The sequence below is a fragment of the Heteronotia binoei genome, chromosome 15 (assembly GCF_032191835.1).
Source record: "Heteronotia binoei isolate CCM8104 ecotype False Entrance Well chromosome 15, APGP_CSIRO_Hbin_v1, whole genome shotgun sequence".
Taxonomy (NCBI): Eukaryota; Metazoa; Chordata; class Lepidosauria; order Squamata; family Gekkonidae; genus Heteronotia; species Heteronotia binoei.
The window spans coordinates 50,981,503-50,997,515 of NC_083237.1; the positions used below are offsets into that span (position 1 = coordinate 50,981,503).

General features: G+C 46.6%; 1 pseudogene; it reads left to right on the forward strand.

The window, feature by feature from the left end:
- The first annotated feature begins 13,739 nt into the window (after positions 1 to 13,739).
- Positions 13,740 to 14,506, forward strand: LOC132583617 (large ribosomal subunit protein eL29-like; annotated as a pseudogene).
- The last annotated feature ends 1,507 nt before the right edge of the window (positions 14,507 to 16,013 follow it).

A 16,013-nucleotide genomic window follows, 5' to 3' on the forward strand; every position in this document is an offset into this window, starting at 1 on the left:
GTTAGTTTTCTTCAGATGAAAGCTGGAACCTAGCACATTGTTTCAATAGATGAGTATATTGCTATAGCAATATAGCTATTAGCGAATTTTAAAAGTGGTAGGCATGGAAAGCAAAGGCAAGGCAAGCAGCCCTGGGTGGGAACAGACATCTTCAGCATCCCTTAAGAGCATGTGGTTATTTTAGGATTATAATTTGTGATCGTAATTGTACATACAGAACCAGACTGTGGTGTAGAATCTCTCTGGCTTGCCAAACCACACACAACCTTACAGCTATGTATTGCAGCCTGCCAGATTTTTGATAAACCTGCAGTTGTTCCAGGTTAGGTGCAACCAGGGCCTTTTTTGTATCAGGAACTCCTTTACATATTAGGCCACTCCACCCCCCCACCCCGATGTAGCCAATCCTCCAAGAGCTTACAGGGCTCTTCTTACAAGGCCTACTGTAAGCTCTGCAGGATTGGCTACATCAGGGGTGTGTGGTAGGGTTGCCAATCCCCAGGTGGGGGCAGGGGATCCCCCGGTTTGGAGCCCCCCCCCGCTTCAGGGTCATCAGAAAGCGGGGGAAGGGGAGGGAAATGTCTGCAGGGAACTCTATTATTCCCTATGGAGATTTATTCCAATAGAAAATCATGGAGAATTGATCCGTAGTTATCTGGGGCTCTGGGGGGCCTGTTTTTAGGGGTAGAGGCACCAAATTTTCAGTATAGCATCTAGTGCCTCTCCCCAAAATACCCCCGCAAGTTTCAAAAAGATTGGACCAGGGGGTCCAATTCTATGAGCCCCAAAAGAGGGTGCCCCTATCCTTCATGATTTCCTATGGAAGGAAGGCATTGAAAAGGTGTGCCGTCCCTTTAAATGTGATGGCCAGAACTCCCTTTGGAGTTCAATGATGCTTGTCACAGCCTTGATCTTGGCTCCACCCCTAATGTCTCCTGGCTCCACCCCCAAAGTCTCCTGACTCCACCCCCAAAGTCCCCAGATATTTCTTGAATTGGACTTGGCAACCCTAGTGTGTGGCCTAATATGCAAAGGAGTTCCTGCTACAAAAAGGGTCCTGGATGCAACCCAAAATACACAAGAGGCCAATCAGTGAAAGCCTCCTGTGGTAGTGATTGTTGATGAACCTGGAGTAAAACGACGTAAAATCATAACCATCTGGCATTGTTCTGAAGCTTTCATAGCATTCATGTCAGCATACTCATACTATGTAGGAGACCCCAACCAACATATAACCCCTGCTTGAAAATTCTTCCCTTCTTCCGAACACAAACCCGTCCTTGAGTTTTTCTTCTTTTTTCCCATCACTAGTAAGGCGAGATTTGCAACCCCAAAGCACGGTTCTCTAGTGCTGGGTTTCACTCATGCCAAAAGAGCTGACAGACAACTCCAACCAGGCATTGTAAGAAATTTTCCCCCAGCTCAGATTGTCTAGAAAGGAGACCCTTTCCCACACATGATGCAGTTTGGCTCACCCACTCCAATAATCAGTGGACATTTGCGGGCGAGGGGTGTGTGTGTGCTTGCAGCCTATTCCTTCCATGCAGAAGAAAAGTGCAGTGGCACCTTAAAGATTTAACAAAATTTGCGACAGGACAGGAGCTTTCGTGAGTCACTGCTCATTTCTTCAGATACAGCTATAACGGGCGTCCATCTGTCTTACATTTTGGAAAATGGAGTGATTTCAGAGACTGAATGACATTAGCAGGCCAATAACAGTAGCAGTTAATGAAGCAGAGTTGACATGCTTCTAAGTCCATTGACTTCGGTGGACTTAGAAGGGTATCACGCCGCTTGGAATGCTCATACTGCCAGTTGCGGAAGTCTGCAATTCAGCTTGGGAAAATATATGAAGCTTCCTTCTGCTGAGGCAGACGCTTGGTCCCTTTACCAGAGTCTTGTCTGTTCTCACTGACTGCAGCTCTCCAGAGTCTCAGGCAGAGAGACCTTTCTTACCACCCAAGGTCTTCAAACTGAACGTGCCAAGGGTATTTGTACACAAAACATGCATCATACTGGTGTGAGGAAGTCTTTGTTTCTACACCAGCTGCAGCTTGAATATATGAAATTGCCTTCTACTGAATCGGACCCTCGACGGTCCACCAAAGTTAGTACTGTCTACTTAGACCTGCATTGTACCATGCTGAGGCCCCTCCCCAAACCCCACCCTCTCCCAGCTCCATCTCTAAAGTCTCCAGGTATTTTCCAACACAGACTTGGCCGACCCTATGGTGCCAGGATGTGTGGCCTAATATGTAAATGAGTTCCTGCTAGGCTTTTGCTACAGAAAAGGCCCTGAAGCCTGCTATTTTCTCTCCTCCCCACCCCTGCAATTTCTTTCCCTTTATGTCATCTTATACCCAATAATGATACCCAGGATCAAGGTTGCCTATCCAAAGTTGTGCTCAAAAGGTGGCAAGCTTCCATTTCAATATTGACCCTTTAGGCCAGGGGATGGGGGAATATACGTCCGAAAGTGTTTGCTCCACAGACTGAATTCAAGGTTGTTCTTTTCCCACATTCAGTGCAACAGCCATAAGGTCATTCCCTGCCTCCTCTCTGCTTTGGCTGGGGCTGGCCTAGACGTGGACTTTAACTAGGAAGAAGGGTAGTAATAACTCACCCATCAAGCTCATTGTGGACTTGTAAAAACTGAGTTTTGTAGAACTTTGTACACAGCGTCTGGCTGAACTTTGTACCAGTTGGGCTTCCTTATCTGGCAAGAATTGCCCGTTGCAGCCTTTTCTCCCAAGGAGGTTAGTTAGATTACCAAAGAAAAACCTTATCAGCTTGCATATCGAGAGATCTGCCATGCCAGGAGTTCAAGTTGGGTTGCCAGCCTCCAGGGGGTAGCTAGAGGTCTCCCACTGATCTCTACCCCAAGAAAATGACCACTTCGGAATAGGGTTGCCAAGTCCAATTCAAGAAATATCTGGGGACTTTGGGGGTGGAGCCAGGAGACTTTGGGGGTGGAGCCAGGAGACACTAGGAGTGGAGCCAAGATCAAGGCTGTGACAAGCATAACTGAACTCCAAAGGGAGTTCTGGCCATCACATTTAAAGGGACGGCACACCTTTTCAATTCCTTCCTTCCATAGGAAATAATAAAGGATAGGGGCACCTTCTTTTGGGGCTCATAGAATTGGACCCCCTGGTCCAAACTTTTTGAAACTTGGTGGGTATTTTGGGGAGAGGCACTAGATGCTCTACTGAAAATTTGGTGCCTCTACCCCAAAAACAGCCCCCCCAGAGCCCCAGATACCCGCAGATCTATTCTCCATGATTTTCTATGGGAATAAATCTCCATAGGGAATAACAGAGTTCCCAGCAGACATTTCCCTCCCCTCCCCCGCTTTCTGACGACCCTGAAGCGGGGGGAGGGCCTCCAAACCGGGGGATCCTCTGCCCCCACCTGGGGATTGGCAACCCTACTTCGGAAGGTAGACTCTATGCCACAGGGTTGTCAAACTCATTTGTTAAGAGGGCCAAATCTGACATAAATGAGACCTTGTTGAGCTGGGCCATCCCGGCCATGTGTGTCATAAAATGTAATGCCAGGTAGTGCAGACATAAACTTTATGAAGGACCCAGACAAACACAATTAAAGATTAAAAAAAAACTTTAAATAAAACTTGCTTAAAAGATTACCACTCCTGCAATATTTTATTTAACAATCTCTGATAACTGAAGGAAGCAAGAGAGAGGGTGAAGGAAGCAGACTTGCTTGCAGGCCTGATAGGAGCCCTCCGTGGGCCTGATACGGCCCCCAGGCCACATGTTCAACACAACACCCCTGCTCTGCGGCATCGCACTCTATTGATGTCCTTCCCCAAACTCTGCCCTCCTCAAGCTCCCCCCCCCGCCCAAATCTCCAGGTATTTCCCAAGCCAAAGCTGGCAATCCTACATTTGTTGCACCAAAGCCCCACCTTTGACACGAAGAAACCCTTGCCTTAGAATCTACAGGTGCAAATTGCCAAACTAGGGTTGCCACCTGGATGGCACCTAGAGAGTTTCCACTATTACAGTTGATCTCCAGATGACAGAGCTCAGTTCCCCTGGAGAAAATGGCTGTTTAGAGTGGCACGAAAAGCCTGTTGAGGTCCCTCCCCTCCCTAAACACTGCCCTTTTGAGACTCCACCCCCAAATCTCCAGGTATTTTCCAACCCAGAGGTGGCAACTCTATCCCAAACTAGGTTGCTAAGTCCCCCTGGCCTCCGGCACTGGATGGGGGAAGGTATGGTTGCTTGCCAGCTCCAGGTTGTTAAACTCTTGAAGATTTGGGGATGGCACCAGGGGAGAACAGGGACCTTAGTGGGGTACAATGCCATACAGTTCACCCTTCTAAGCATCCATTTTTTTCTGGGGAACTGACCACTGTAGTCTATAGGTTATCTCTCTGAGAGATCCCTAGGCCCCACCTAGAGGTTCATATACCTATCCCAAACTCCAGCCCCCCCCTTCTTCTTGCACATCAGCAAAACAGCTGGGCTTGATTCCTCATGCAAAGTGGAAGGACTTTTAAATTATTTTAACAAAGCCAGAAGAATCGACCTTACACTGAGATTTCACAAATACAGTTTATTGCATTCTTAGCAGTGGCCACCAAGCTCAATCTGGTGACTAAGGTATCTATCAATCATATATTTCTCTCAGTCTCACCCTTCCTCCTTGGAGGTTCGGGCAACATTCCAAGTTCATCTCTGTCTCCAAAGTTCTTCAATCCATCATAACACTCCTGTGAGGTAGGAGAGCTGAGAAAGCACTTGGTTAGCCCACGCTGAAGTGACTCCTGGCTGAATGGGAATTTGAAATGATGTTGGCTCCAAATTATAACCATACTGTCTTTCAAGAACAAATAATAAAGTAATGCAATTATGGGCCATAGTCATGCAAAAAGATCACCGTTTCAAAGGGGAAAACATAATTACACCTGCCTTCCCTTACCCCAGCTTAGTTTATTAATTCGGTTGTTTATGTACCTTTCCATTATTTAATAATTATCAAATAATATTCCAATATTTTCCCATTATTTAAATATGCTGTTTTCAAAACGCTTTTAGTGTAGGCAGAATGTTGCCCCGAGATGTAGCCTCAGATCCTGTGGTCTAACAGAGCACCTCTGAACATGTGCAAAGGATCTCCCCAGCCAATGACTTAACTACAGCTGACTTGTAAACTACTGGAATTATGGGGAAATGCTTCTACATCCAAGTATAGTGGCCACACAGCTTAAACACTGGCCTCCATCTTGTTTTACAAATGAAACAATGGTTTGCTTCTAGGATGTGCTCCCAGAAACTGTTTTCCACTACACAGCTAAGTTCTGGAATATATGAAGTAAAAATTAAGTGCTCCCTGAACATGTACAGAGTGCTTTCCCATCACCACAGTTTGTTCCTACTCCTCTGAGGCAGAGAGGCAAGTTCAAAGGCAGAAGATGCAGCTAGCTAAGTTTCAACCTTCTCCACCTATCCTGCATTCTTAGCCCCCTTCTAGCTTGGTTAGGGTCTCCCACCGCCCCCGAACAAAACCAACCTTCTATTTCTTTTGCAGCAGCTCCACTTTTTCTAACACTCTATGATAGTACCCTCTCTCATGGATTGCTGCCTTGTTGTGGCGAGAGGGCTTGCATGGTTCAATGAGGCTATGGGCTATGCCATGCAGGGCTGTGGGCTATGCCATGTAGAGCCAGAGCTGAGAACCCAGACTAAATGTGATCCACTGGAGAAGGAAATGGCAAACCACTCCAGTATCCTTGCCAAGAAAACCCCATGAGCAGTAACAAAAGGCTAAAAGATATGGTGCTGGAAGATGAGCCCCTCAGGTCAGAAGGTGCCCAATATGCTACTGGGGAAGAGCGTTCAAGTAACCACAGAAAGAGTGAAGCGGTTGGGTCAAAGCCAAAAGGACGCTCAGCAGTGAATGTGTCTGATGATGAAAGAACAGTCCAATGCTGCAAAGAACAATACTGCATTGGAACGTGGAATGTAAGATCTATGAATCAAGGTAAGCTAGATGTGGTCAAACAAGAGACGGCAAAAATGAACAACGACATCTTGGGAATCAGTGAACTAAAATGGACGGGAATGGGTGAATTTAACTCAGAGGATCACTACATCTATTATTGTGGTCAAGAGTACCGTAGAAGAAATGGTGTGGCCTTTATAGTTAACAAGAGAGTGAGGAAGGCAGTAATGGGATACAATCTAAAAAATGACAGAATGATCTTGGTCCGTATCCAAGGCAAACCATTCAATATCACAGTAATCCAAGTCTATGCCCCAACCACTGATGCAGAAGAGGCTGAAGTGGACCAGTTCTATGAAGATCTTCAACACCTTCTAGAATTAACACCAAAAAAAGATGTCCTCCTCATCATAGGGGACTGAAATGCCAAAGTAGGAAGTCAAAAGGTAACAACTGACAAGTTTGGCCTTGGAGAACAAAATGAAGCCGTGCAAAGGCTAATAGAGTTTTGTCAAGAGAACAAGCTGGTCATAGTGAACACCCTCTTCCAACAACCTAAAACGTGACTCTACGCATGTTCATCTGATGGGCAACACAGAAATCAGATTGATTATATACTCTGCAGTCAAAGATGGAGAAGCTCCTTACAGTCAGCAAAAACAAGACCTGGAGCTGACTGGCTCAGATCATGAGCTACTCATCGCAAAATTCAGACTTAAACTGAAGAAAAATGGGGAAGCCGTTAGGCCATTCAGGTTTGACCTTGATCACGTCCTGTATGAATATACAGTGGAGGTGAAGAATAGGTTTAAGGAACAAGAGTTGATAGCCAGAGTGCCTGAAGAACTGTGGACGGAGGTTCGTGACATTGTACAGAAGGCAGCAATCAGCACCATCCCAAAGAAAAAGAAATGCAAGAAAGCAAAGTGGCTGTCTGATGAGGCTTTACAAATAGCTGAGGAAAGAAGGAAAGCGAAAGGCAAAGGTGAAAAGGAAAGATTCACCCAACTGAATGCAGATTTCCAGAGAACAGCAAGGAGAGGTAAGGAGGTTTTCCTGAAGGAACAATGCAAAGCAATGGAGGAAAATAACAGAATGGGAAGGACAAGAGATCTCTTCAAGAAAATTGGAGAAATCAAGGGAACGTTTCGGGCAAAGATGGTCATGATAAAGGACAAAAATGGTAGGGACCTAACAGAAGCAGAAGAGATCAGGAAGAGGTGGCAAGAATACACAGAAGAATTATACAAGAAGGATCTCAATGTCCCGGACAACCATGACAGTGAAATCGCTGACCTTGAGACAGACATCCTGGAGTGTGAAGTCAAATGGGTTTTAGAAAGCATTTCTAACAACAAAGCGAGCGGAGATGATGGTATCCCAGTTGAGCTATTCAAAGTCCTAAAAGATGATGCTGTTAAAGTGATGCACACATTATGTCAACAAATTTGGAAAACACAACAGTGGCCACAGAATTGGAAAAGATCAGTTTATATTCCAATCCCAAAGAGGGGTAATGCCAAGGAATGTTCAAACTATCGCACCATTGCACTCATTTCACATGCCAGCAAGGTCATGTTAAAGATCCTACAAGCTAGGCTTCAGCAGTATGTAAACCGGGAACTACCAAAAGTTCAAGCTGGGTTTTGGAGAGGTAGAGGAACTAGAGATCAAATTGCCAACATTCGATGGATTATGGAGAAAGCACGGGAGTATCAGAAAAACGTCTATTTCTGCTTCATTGACTATGCTAAAGCCTTTGATTGTGTGGATCACAACAAACTGTGGCAAGTCCTTAAAGAGATGGGAGTACCAGACCACCTAACATGTCTCCTGAGAAACCCATATAAGGGTGAAGAGGCAACTGTCAGAATGGGATATGGAGCAACTGATTGGTTTAGAATAGGAAAAGGAGTTCGACAAGGATGTATATTGTCACCCTGCTTATTTAATTTTATGCAGAGTACATCATGTGGAATGCTGGCCTGGATGAAGCACAAGCCGGAATTAAGATTGCCGGGAAAAATATCAACAACCTCAGATATGCAGATGACACTACTCTAATGGCAGAAAGTGAGGAGGACCTAAAGAACCTCTTGTTGAGGGTGAAAGAGGAGAGCACAAAAGTAGGCTTGAAACTCAACATAAAAAAAACTAAGATCATGGCATCTGGCCCTATCACACCTTGGCAAATAGAAGGGGAAGACATGGAAGTAGTGACAGACTTCACATTTCTGGGATCCAAGATCACTGCAGATGGTGACTGTAGCCATGAAATTAAAAGACGTTTGCTCCTTGGGAGGACAGCTATGGCGAACCTGGGCAGTTTAATAAAAAGTAGCGACATCACCCTGCCAACAGAAGTCCGTATAGTCAAAGCGATGGTATTCCCAGTAGTAATGTATGGTTGTGAGAGATGGACCATAAGGAAGGCCAAGTGCAGAAGAATAGATGCTTTTGAGCTGTGGTGCTGGAGAAGACTCTTGAGAGTCCCTCGGACTGCGAAAAGATCAAATCAGTCAGGCCTAAGGGAAATCAACCCAGACTGATCCCTGGAAGATCAGATGCTGAAGCTCAAATACTTTGGCCACCCAATGAGAAGGGAGCACTCCCTGGAGAAGATCCTGATGCTAAGAAAGACAGAAGGCAAAAGAAGAAAGGGACAGCAAAAGATGAGATGACTGGATAGTGTTACTGATGTGACAAACACCAATTTGAGCAGACTTCAGAGGATTGTGGAAGACAGGAGAGCCTGGCATCACTGTCCATGGGGTTACGAAAAGTCGGACTCGACTGTGCGACTGAACAACAACAAAGTGGTAGTACCTCGCCTTCTTGGAATATTTGCGATGATTCTGTAACAACCACAAGAAATTTGATCAAGAGCAGAAGGTGGATCAACAGAGCAAGTTCCCAGGGTCAGGCGGCGGCCAGTTTTTAGATATAAAGAAATCTTTCTCCCCCCCAAATAGGTCCTCTCCTCCATCATCCTCGCTCATCAAAAGAAGCTACTAGATGGGCTCACCTGGGGACAAAAAGAATTGACTGGATTTAATTGTGGTGGAGACTATAAAGACAGATAAAGGGGAAGGGGAAGAGAACGTAATCCCCTTTTTTCAAATTTGGGTAGGACTGTGTGAGAAACTGAGTCAAGGCATAAAGGCCAGACAAAAGCCTCTCTTTCTAACCCGTCTCCTATTTATGTCCCTTTAATTTCAAAGCTGACCACACCCAACTGTTAAAAGGGAGGGGGGGAGTTCTTTATAAAGCTATTATTGTTTTAGCTCAGGAGATACAAAAGGGTTTATTCAGTTACATCCAGGACAAATACACCACACCCCCTCATCCTCTGTTTAGGATCACAAAGAAGTATCTTCTGGGGGGGGGGAGCTGAATGAGGTGAACCCCCCACTCATGAATGCAGAGGGTTCCAGCTCCGCCTAGAAGCCTCCAATTTCCCTATGTGGGTCTATGAAAAATGCCACACCCATCTGTATGAATACTGCTTTGCACAAATCCTGAGGATGAATCCTGCCACTGAAGAGTTAGTTCCGGGATTAGGCCTTGGCAACAAATGAAGTCCTCAGGTTTGTTTACCCTGGCGCCCAGCACCGCACAGATTTCCCCTGCTTTCTGGCATACGGTTTCACCCCTGACTATTAACTACTGCCAGTCTAAAAACCAAGCACAGATGCTATGGTGTTACACTGGTGTAGCTTAAACATGTAACCAAATGGCGTTTCAAACTCAATTTCAAATGGAGATAGTGTTCGCTTTCTCCCATTGTGTGCCATTTAAATTTGGATGTCAGGCATTAGCAGCAGACTGTGATGGATTGGGATATCTGAATGTATACATTCAGGATAAACTCTGAGCCTACACAGAGGACTTCCTCTCAAGCTTCCCTTCCCTTGTTTGAGGCCTGGGGCAATCTTTCAATTATACCCTCTGTTTGAAAAAGAGAGAGAGAAAGAGAGAGAGAAAGACAGAGAGAGAAAGAGAGAGAGAGAAAGAGAGAGAGAAAGAGAGAGAGAAAGAGAGAGAAAGAGAGAGAGAGAAAGAGAGAGAAAGAGAGAGAAAGAGAGAGAAAGAGAGAGAAAGAGAAAAGAGAAAAGAGAAAAGAGAAAAAGAGAAAAAGAGAAAAAGAGAGAGAGAAAGAGAGAAAGAGAGAAAGAGAGAAAGAGAGAAAGAGAGAAAGAAAGAAAGAAAGAAAGAAAGAAAGAAAGAAAGAAAGAAAGAAAGAAAGAAAGAAAGAAAGAAAGAAAGAAAGAAAGAAAGAAAGAAAGAGATCCACAGACATAGCAGAGAAAGAAAGCTCCATCCCCTTCACCTTTCCTCCATTAGCAAACCCTCCAAAGCTTCACGTATGCTTAGCAACAGGCACAAAGGCTCAATACTTTGCTTACACACCATCAGTCAAAAAGCCTTATGCAAATTCTGCTGCAGAATTCAAATTTCTCTCCCGCCCATACTCTCCTATGACCATGTGAGGCCTAGTGGTCCATGGCAGACTCACTTGGCCTCTTTGCAGATTTCTGAAGTGGCTAATAGGGTTGCCAGCCTCCAGGTGAGGCCTGGAGATCTCCCGCTTTTACAACTGGTCTCCAGCTGGCAGAGATCAGCTCCCCTGGAGAAAATGGCTGCTTTGAAGGGGGGACTCTAGGCCATTGTATCATGCTGAGACCCCTCCTCTTCCCGTACCCTGCCCTCTCCTGGGTCCACTCCCAAAGTCTCCAGGTATTTTCCAACACAGACCTGGCTACTCTAAGCGGCTAATAGTTTTTTCTCCAGGCTGCCAACTGGGCAGGGAGGCTATTAAAGAGGTAGGGTTGCCAATCCCCAATTTGGGGCAGGGGATCCCCTGGTTTGGAGACCCTACCCCCGCTTCAGGTTTAGCAGAAAGTTGGGTGGCGGTGTTAAATACCTGCTAGCTACTCCATTAGAAAATGGGGAATCAATCTGCGGGTATCTGGGGCTCTGGGGGAGCTGAATTTTAAGGTAGAGGCACCAAATTTTCTGCATAGCACCTGGTGCCTCTCATTAACCCGCCCCCCCCCCAAGTTTCAAAAAGATTGGACCAGGGGGGATCGAATTCTATGAGCCACAAAAGAAGGTGCCCCTATCCTCCATTATTCCAATGGAAGGAAGACATTTAAAAGGAATGCAGTCCCTTTAAATGTGATGGCCAGAACTCCCTTGGAGTTCAATTATGCTTGTCACAACCTTGCTCCTGGCTCCACCCCCAAAGTCCCCAGATATTTCCTGAGTCAGACCTGGAGGCCACCTCCACTACCTCCAGTAAAATCAGTCATCTTTGTATCAGGCATCACACCATTATTTCCTTAACACATCCTTGGAGATAGAAATTAAAGCTATCTTGCTGAGCAGAGATTTGAAGTGGATCTCCCCCCATCAAAACCATCTGCCCACCATCAAAACCACCTGTCACTTGCATCAGATATAAGGCTACCAACTGTGGGCCAGGAAACTCCTGAAAAACTGGGGGAGGAGCCTGTGGAGGGAAGCAGCCATTTTGGATTGGTGTCCATCACCCTGTGTCAGAATTCGAAAGGTGCTCACAGGCTCAAAAAGTTGCGGGTCCTTGGGCTATAGCAACAAGCACAGTCCCTTCCAGAAAGATCCAAACAGGGCCAGCTGACTCGAACAAGTGTGTACACACTTCCCCAAGGTCACTAACCAATAGGACCTGCATTTCTATGAAGGAGAATGGTTCTTCAGGCTATTGTATTGTATATTGCCATTTATTATATTAGCTCCCTTTTTACTGCAATGTCCTTTACCTTTGTAACTCTCTTTCTTCATTATGGCATGTCATACAGTATTTACTGCCATAGACAGTTTTTCTTCGTCTTCTTAGCATTGTTTTTCAGTTCTGTAATCTTAGTCTTCCATCTTTCTGAGCTCAGTAAAATGAGTCCTCAGCTTGCTGGGGATAAAGTGTAGATGACTGGGGAAGGCAATGGCAAACCACCCCGTTTGCGATGAAAACGTTATGATACGACGTCACCCCAGAGTTGGAAAGGACTGGTGCTTGCACAGGGGACTCCCTTTAATCGTAGTCCTCTTGCACTGTTGATTAGTGTTCCTTCTTTCCATTTGTGTGTGTGCGTGTGCACATATGTCTGGAAGTCATGGCAACCTCTGGTGATTCCTAGTGGGGCATGGAGGACTTTCAGAGAAGTGGCTTGATAGCCTGCCTCTGCCTCCCGACCCTAGTATTCTTTGGAGGTCTCCCATCCAAGCATCTGCCAGAGTTGGCCCTGCTTAACTTCCGAGGTCTGACAAGGCTTGCCTGGGCTATTCAGGTCAGAGCTGGTGGTCCTTGCTTTCTGATTGAATTGCTTTTCATACTTTGTAATCCAACTTGAACCTCAATGAGAAAGATGGATTATAAATGAGGAGGAGGAAGATCTTCCCCAAACCTCAGCATGGTGCTAAATCAGTATCTAAGCGATACATTCACAGCTTCAGATTTTCTCTTGCTAAACCAGCAATTATCCTATACATTTGGGTTTGCAATGTACCAAAAGTAGGCACAAAGAAAACTTCAGAATTCTTTTGCCCACCTTGTGGTGGTTCATCTCTTTCCTACTCAATCCCCATCCCAATTTTTTTTTAGCATTTCATTTAAAAGTCATGGAATAAAATTACGGTGAATGAGGGAAAAATTCAGTAGTTGCCAATCTCCAGGTCTAGCTATAGAGTCCACCCTCCAAAGTATCCATTTGCTCCAGGGGAACTGCTCTCTGTAGTCTGGAGACGAGTTGTAATTCTGGGGTTCCCCAGGTCCCACCTGGAGGCTTCACATCCTTATTCTCACCTTGCCAGTCTCCAATCCGAGCTCAGGACCCGGATCTTAGGTCAGCACTCTGATCACTACACCATACAGTTCTCTCTTCCTAGCCATAAAATAGCACCTCTACATTGATGTGGGAGGTTAGCCGTTCTATAATGAGCTACACCTCCAGCCTTAGGTTGTCCAAAAGGAAGGTAACATTAAGAGTATGGGATAGGGTTGCCAAGTCCAATCCCAGAAATATCTGGGGACTTTGGGGGTGGAGCCAGGAGACACTGGGGTGGAGCTAGGGGGAGGGGGGAAACGGCGCCGGGGAGCGTGGCAAGCCGCCCCGTCTCGGAGCGGGCGACGCCACTACGCAGCTGCCGCCCCCCCCCCCCGCCCCACCGCAGCTGCTCCTCCGAGATGGGCTTAGCCTGAGCCCATCTCGGAGGAGCAGCTGCGGTGGGGCGGGGGGGGGGGGGGGCGGCAGCAGCACAGCAGCCTCGTCTGCTCCGCCTCTGGGGTGGATTCGGAGGGGGGGTGGAGGCGGGCCGGGGGCATGGCGAGCCGCAAGTCCAGGTGCTAGAAGGGCCCGGATTCGCGGCTCGCCATGCTCCTGGCCTGCCTCCGCCCTCCCCTTCTCGGGTTTTGCCTCGCTGGTTTTGCCTGTGCTGCTGCCGCCTCTTGGCTGCTCCTCCGAGATGGGCTCAGCCTGGGCCCATCTCGGAGGAGAAGCTGCGGTGGGCGGGGAGGAGGCGGCAGAGGCATGGCGGCCTCACCCACTCCGGGATGGGGCAGCTTGCCATGCTCCTTGGCGCTGTTTCCCCCCTCCCCCCGCTTCCGTTTTTTTGGGGAGCGGGGGAAGAGGCTGGAAATCCTGCGGTCCCCCGCCAGGGCGGGAGGGTTGGGAAGCCTAGTATGGGAATCATCTTCTTCTGGTTGTAGTCCAAGTGGCGGTGGAGGTTAAAGCTATGGCCAAGTCCCAGAACCACACCACTCACAGCCAGTCTGGCAAATGGCAGTGAAATTATTTATTTATTTATTTAAACTATTTATATTCCGCCCTATCCCAGAAAGGGCTCAGGGTGGACAACATTATAAAAACAGTATAAATAACAATTAAAACATATCAATAAAATAATACAATTTAATCATAAACAGTTATAGGTGGTGGCTCAGTTGGGCACATGTTATATAGATTAAGGATCTGACACAGTAAAGAGGTAGTTTAATATTACAGTAGAGATGGTACCCGCAGCATAGGGCTGGGTGATGGAATGGAACACCCGATAGAGTAGGATACCGGCTGCCTCAACTAAAGGCCTGGCGAAATAGTTCCGTTTTACAGGCCCTATGAAAAGGTAACAATTCAGCGAGGGCCCAGATCTCCAAGGGGAGCTGATTCCACCAGGCTGGGGCCAAGGCCGAAAAGGCCCCGGCCCTAGTTGAGGCAAGATGGACGTCCTTTGGGCCAAGGACAGTCACCAGATGTTGTGTGCCAGATCATAATGATCTCCGGGGCATATATGGGGAGATGCGGTCCCATAGGTATAGCATTAAGAAACCCAGGTCACAACGATATGAATCTCTGAAGGGGGTCGATCCCAAGTTCCCGAGGAACATGCACTTTGCGAAAAAATATAACAAGAAAGGGCTGGGGGGGGAAATGCAAGCAAACAATGCCAAGTAAGCTGCTTGCCTTTGGATGAGGAAAGGGACTGACTTGCTTGGAATCTGATCGACAGCTTTTCCTCTTACTTTTGTTTTTCACTCGAGGGATTTTGTATAAATAAAACTGAATGCAATGTGTAAAAAAAAAAAAGTCTGGGAACAGCAAAGGCAAAACTCCTCCAAGAAAGCAGCACCAGAAGGAAGGTCAGGGGGTCACCTCCAGGAAGGCAACACCTTTAGGAGAAAGCACCTGCTGAAGCAGCGTCAGGAAGATAACACCTTTGGGAAACAGGTAGCTGAAGGATTTGTTGTCAGTCTAATGGATAAGCAATGTAAACAACTATTTACCTCATGGGATTTACTTGATAAAGTTTAACTATCACGTTGGTTTTAAAATAGGCTTCCCAATCCCCAGGTCCCAGAGGGGGATCCCCCGGTTTTACAGGCTTCCCCCCTCCCCCAGCCAGCTGGCCGGCGGGGAAGCCCCTCCCCCAGAGCCATCATGCACCTCCATGAACGATTCCCATAGAGAATGATGGGTAATTGATCCATAGGTATCGGGGGCTCGGGGGGGCTGTTTTTTGAGATAGAGGCACCAAATTTTCAGTATAGCATCTAGTGCCTCTCCCCAAAATACCTCCCAAGTTTCAAAAAGATTGGACCAGGGGGTCCAATTCTATGAGCCCCAAAAGAAGGTGCCCCTATCATTATTCATTATTTCCTATGGAAGGAAGGCATTTAAAAGGTGTTCAGTCCCTTGAAATGTGATGGCCAGAACTCCCTTGGAGTTCAATTGTGCTTGTCACAACCTTGCTCCTGGCTCCACCCCCAAAGTCTCCTGGCTCCACCCCCCAAAGTCCCCAGATATTTCTTGAATTGGACTTGGCAACCCTATTTTAAAACTTTCTTTTCCTTGCAATATTGCACTCACGTATAGGCTTACGCACCTCTGTATTTCTGGAATACAGCACCCTTTCAACGATAGTACTTTTCATGTCCATATAAACACCGTGGCTGTTACTAACCATGTGGCTTCTTCTTGTTATTACTTTAGTAATTTAAGAATTGCTCCCCCCCCCCCACCGAACTGTAATGTGAAACTGACTTTGTGATGAAGGGCAGGGTTCAATATATAATCCCCGTACCTCATTAGCAAAGTCATTCTTCTAAGCAGGAGGGACTGTCCGGTGGGGGGGACGCTACTTTATCAATCACTAAAAACCCCCAAGGATTCCCAGATCAAATCTGAAAGCTTTTAATGGAATAAGAACCAATACAACTGCTTCCATTAAAGCCCATTCCTATGCGTGTTTATTCAAGGGGAAGTCTCACTTAATGCAGTGGAAACTACTCTGAAGTGAGTGCACAGCGTTGACTTCCTTTACAATGCCCCCACTTTCTGCTTAACAGGGATCCAAAGTTCCCTTTGCCATTTTATCCTAACAACAATCCTGTGAGGTAGGTTAGGCTGACTGTATGTGAATGGGCCAAGGTCACCCAGCAAGAACATCAGAAGAATCTTGGTGAGTCATCTAGTCCATCATCCTGTCTCACACAGTGGCCAACCAGTTCCT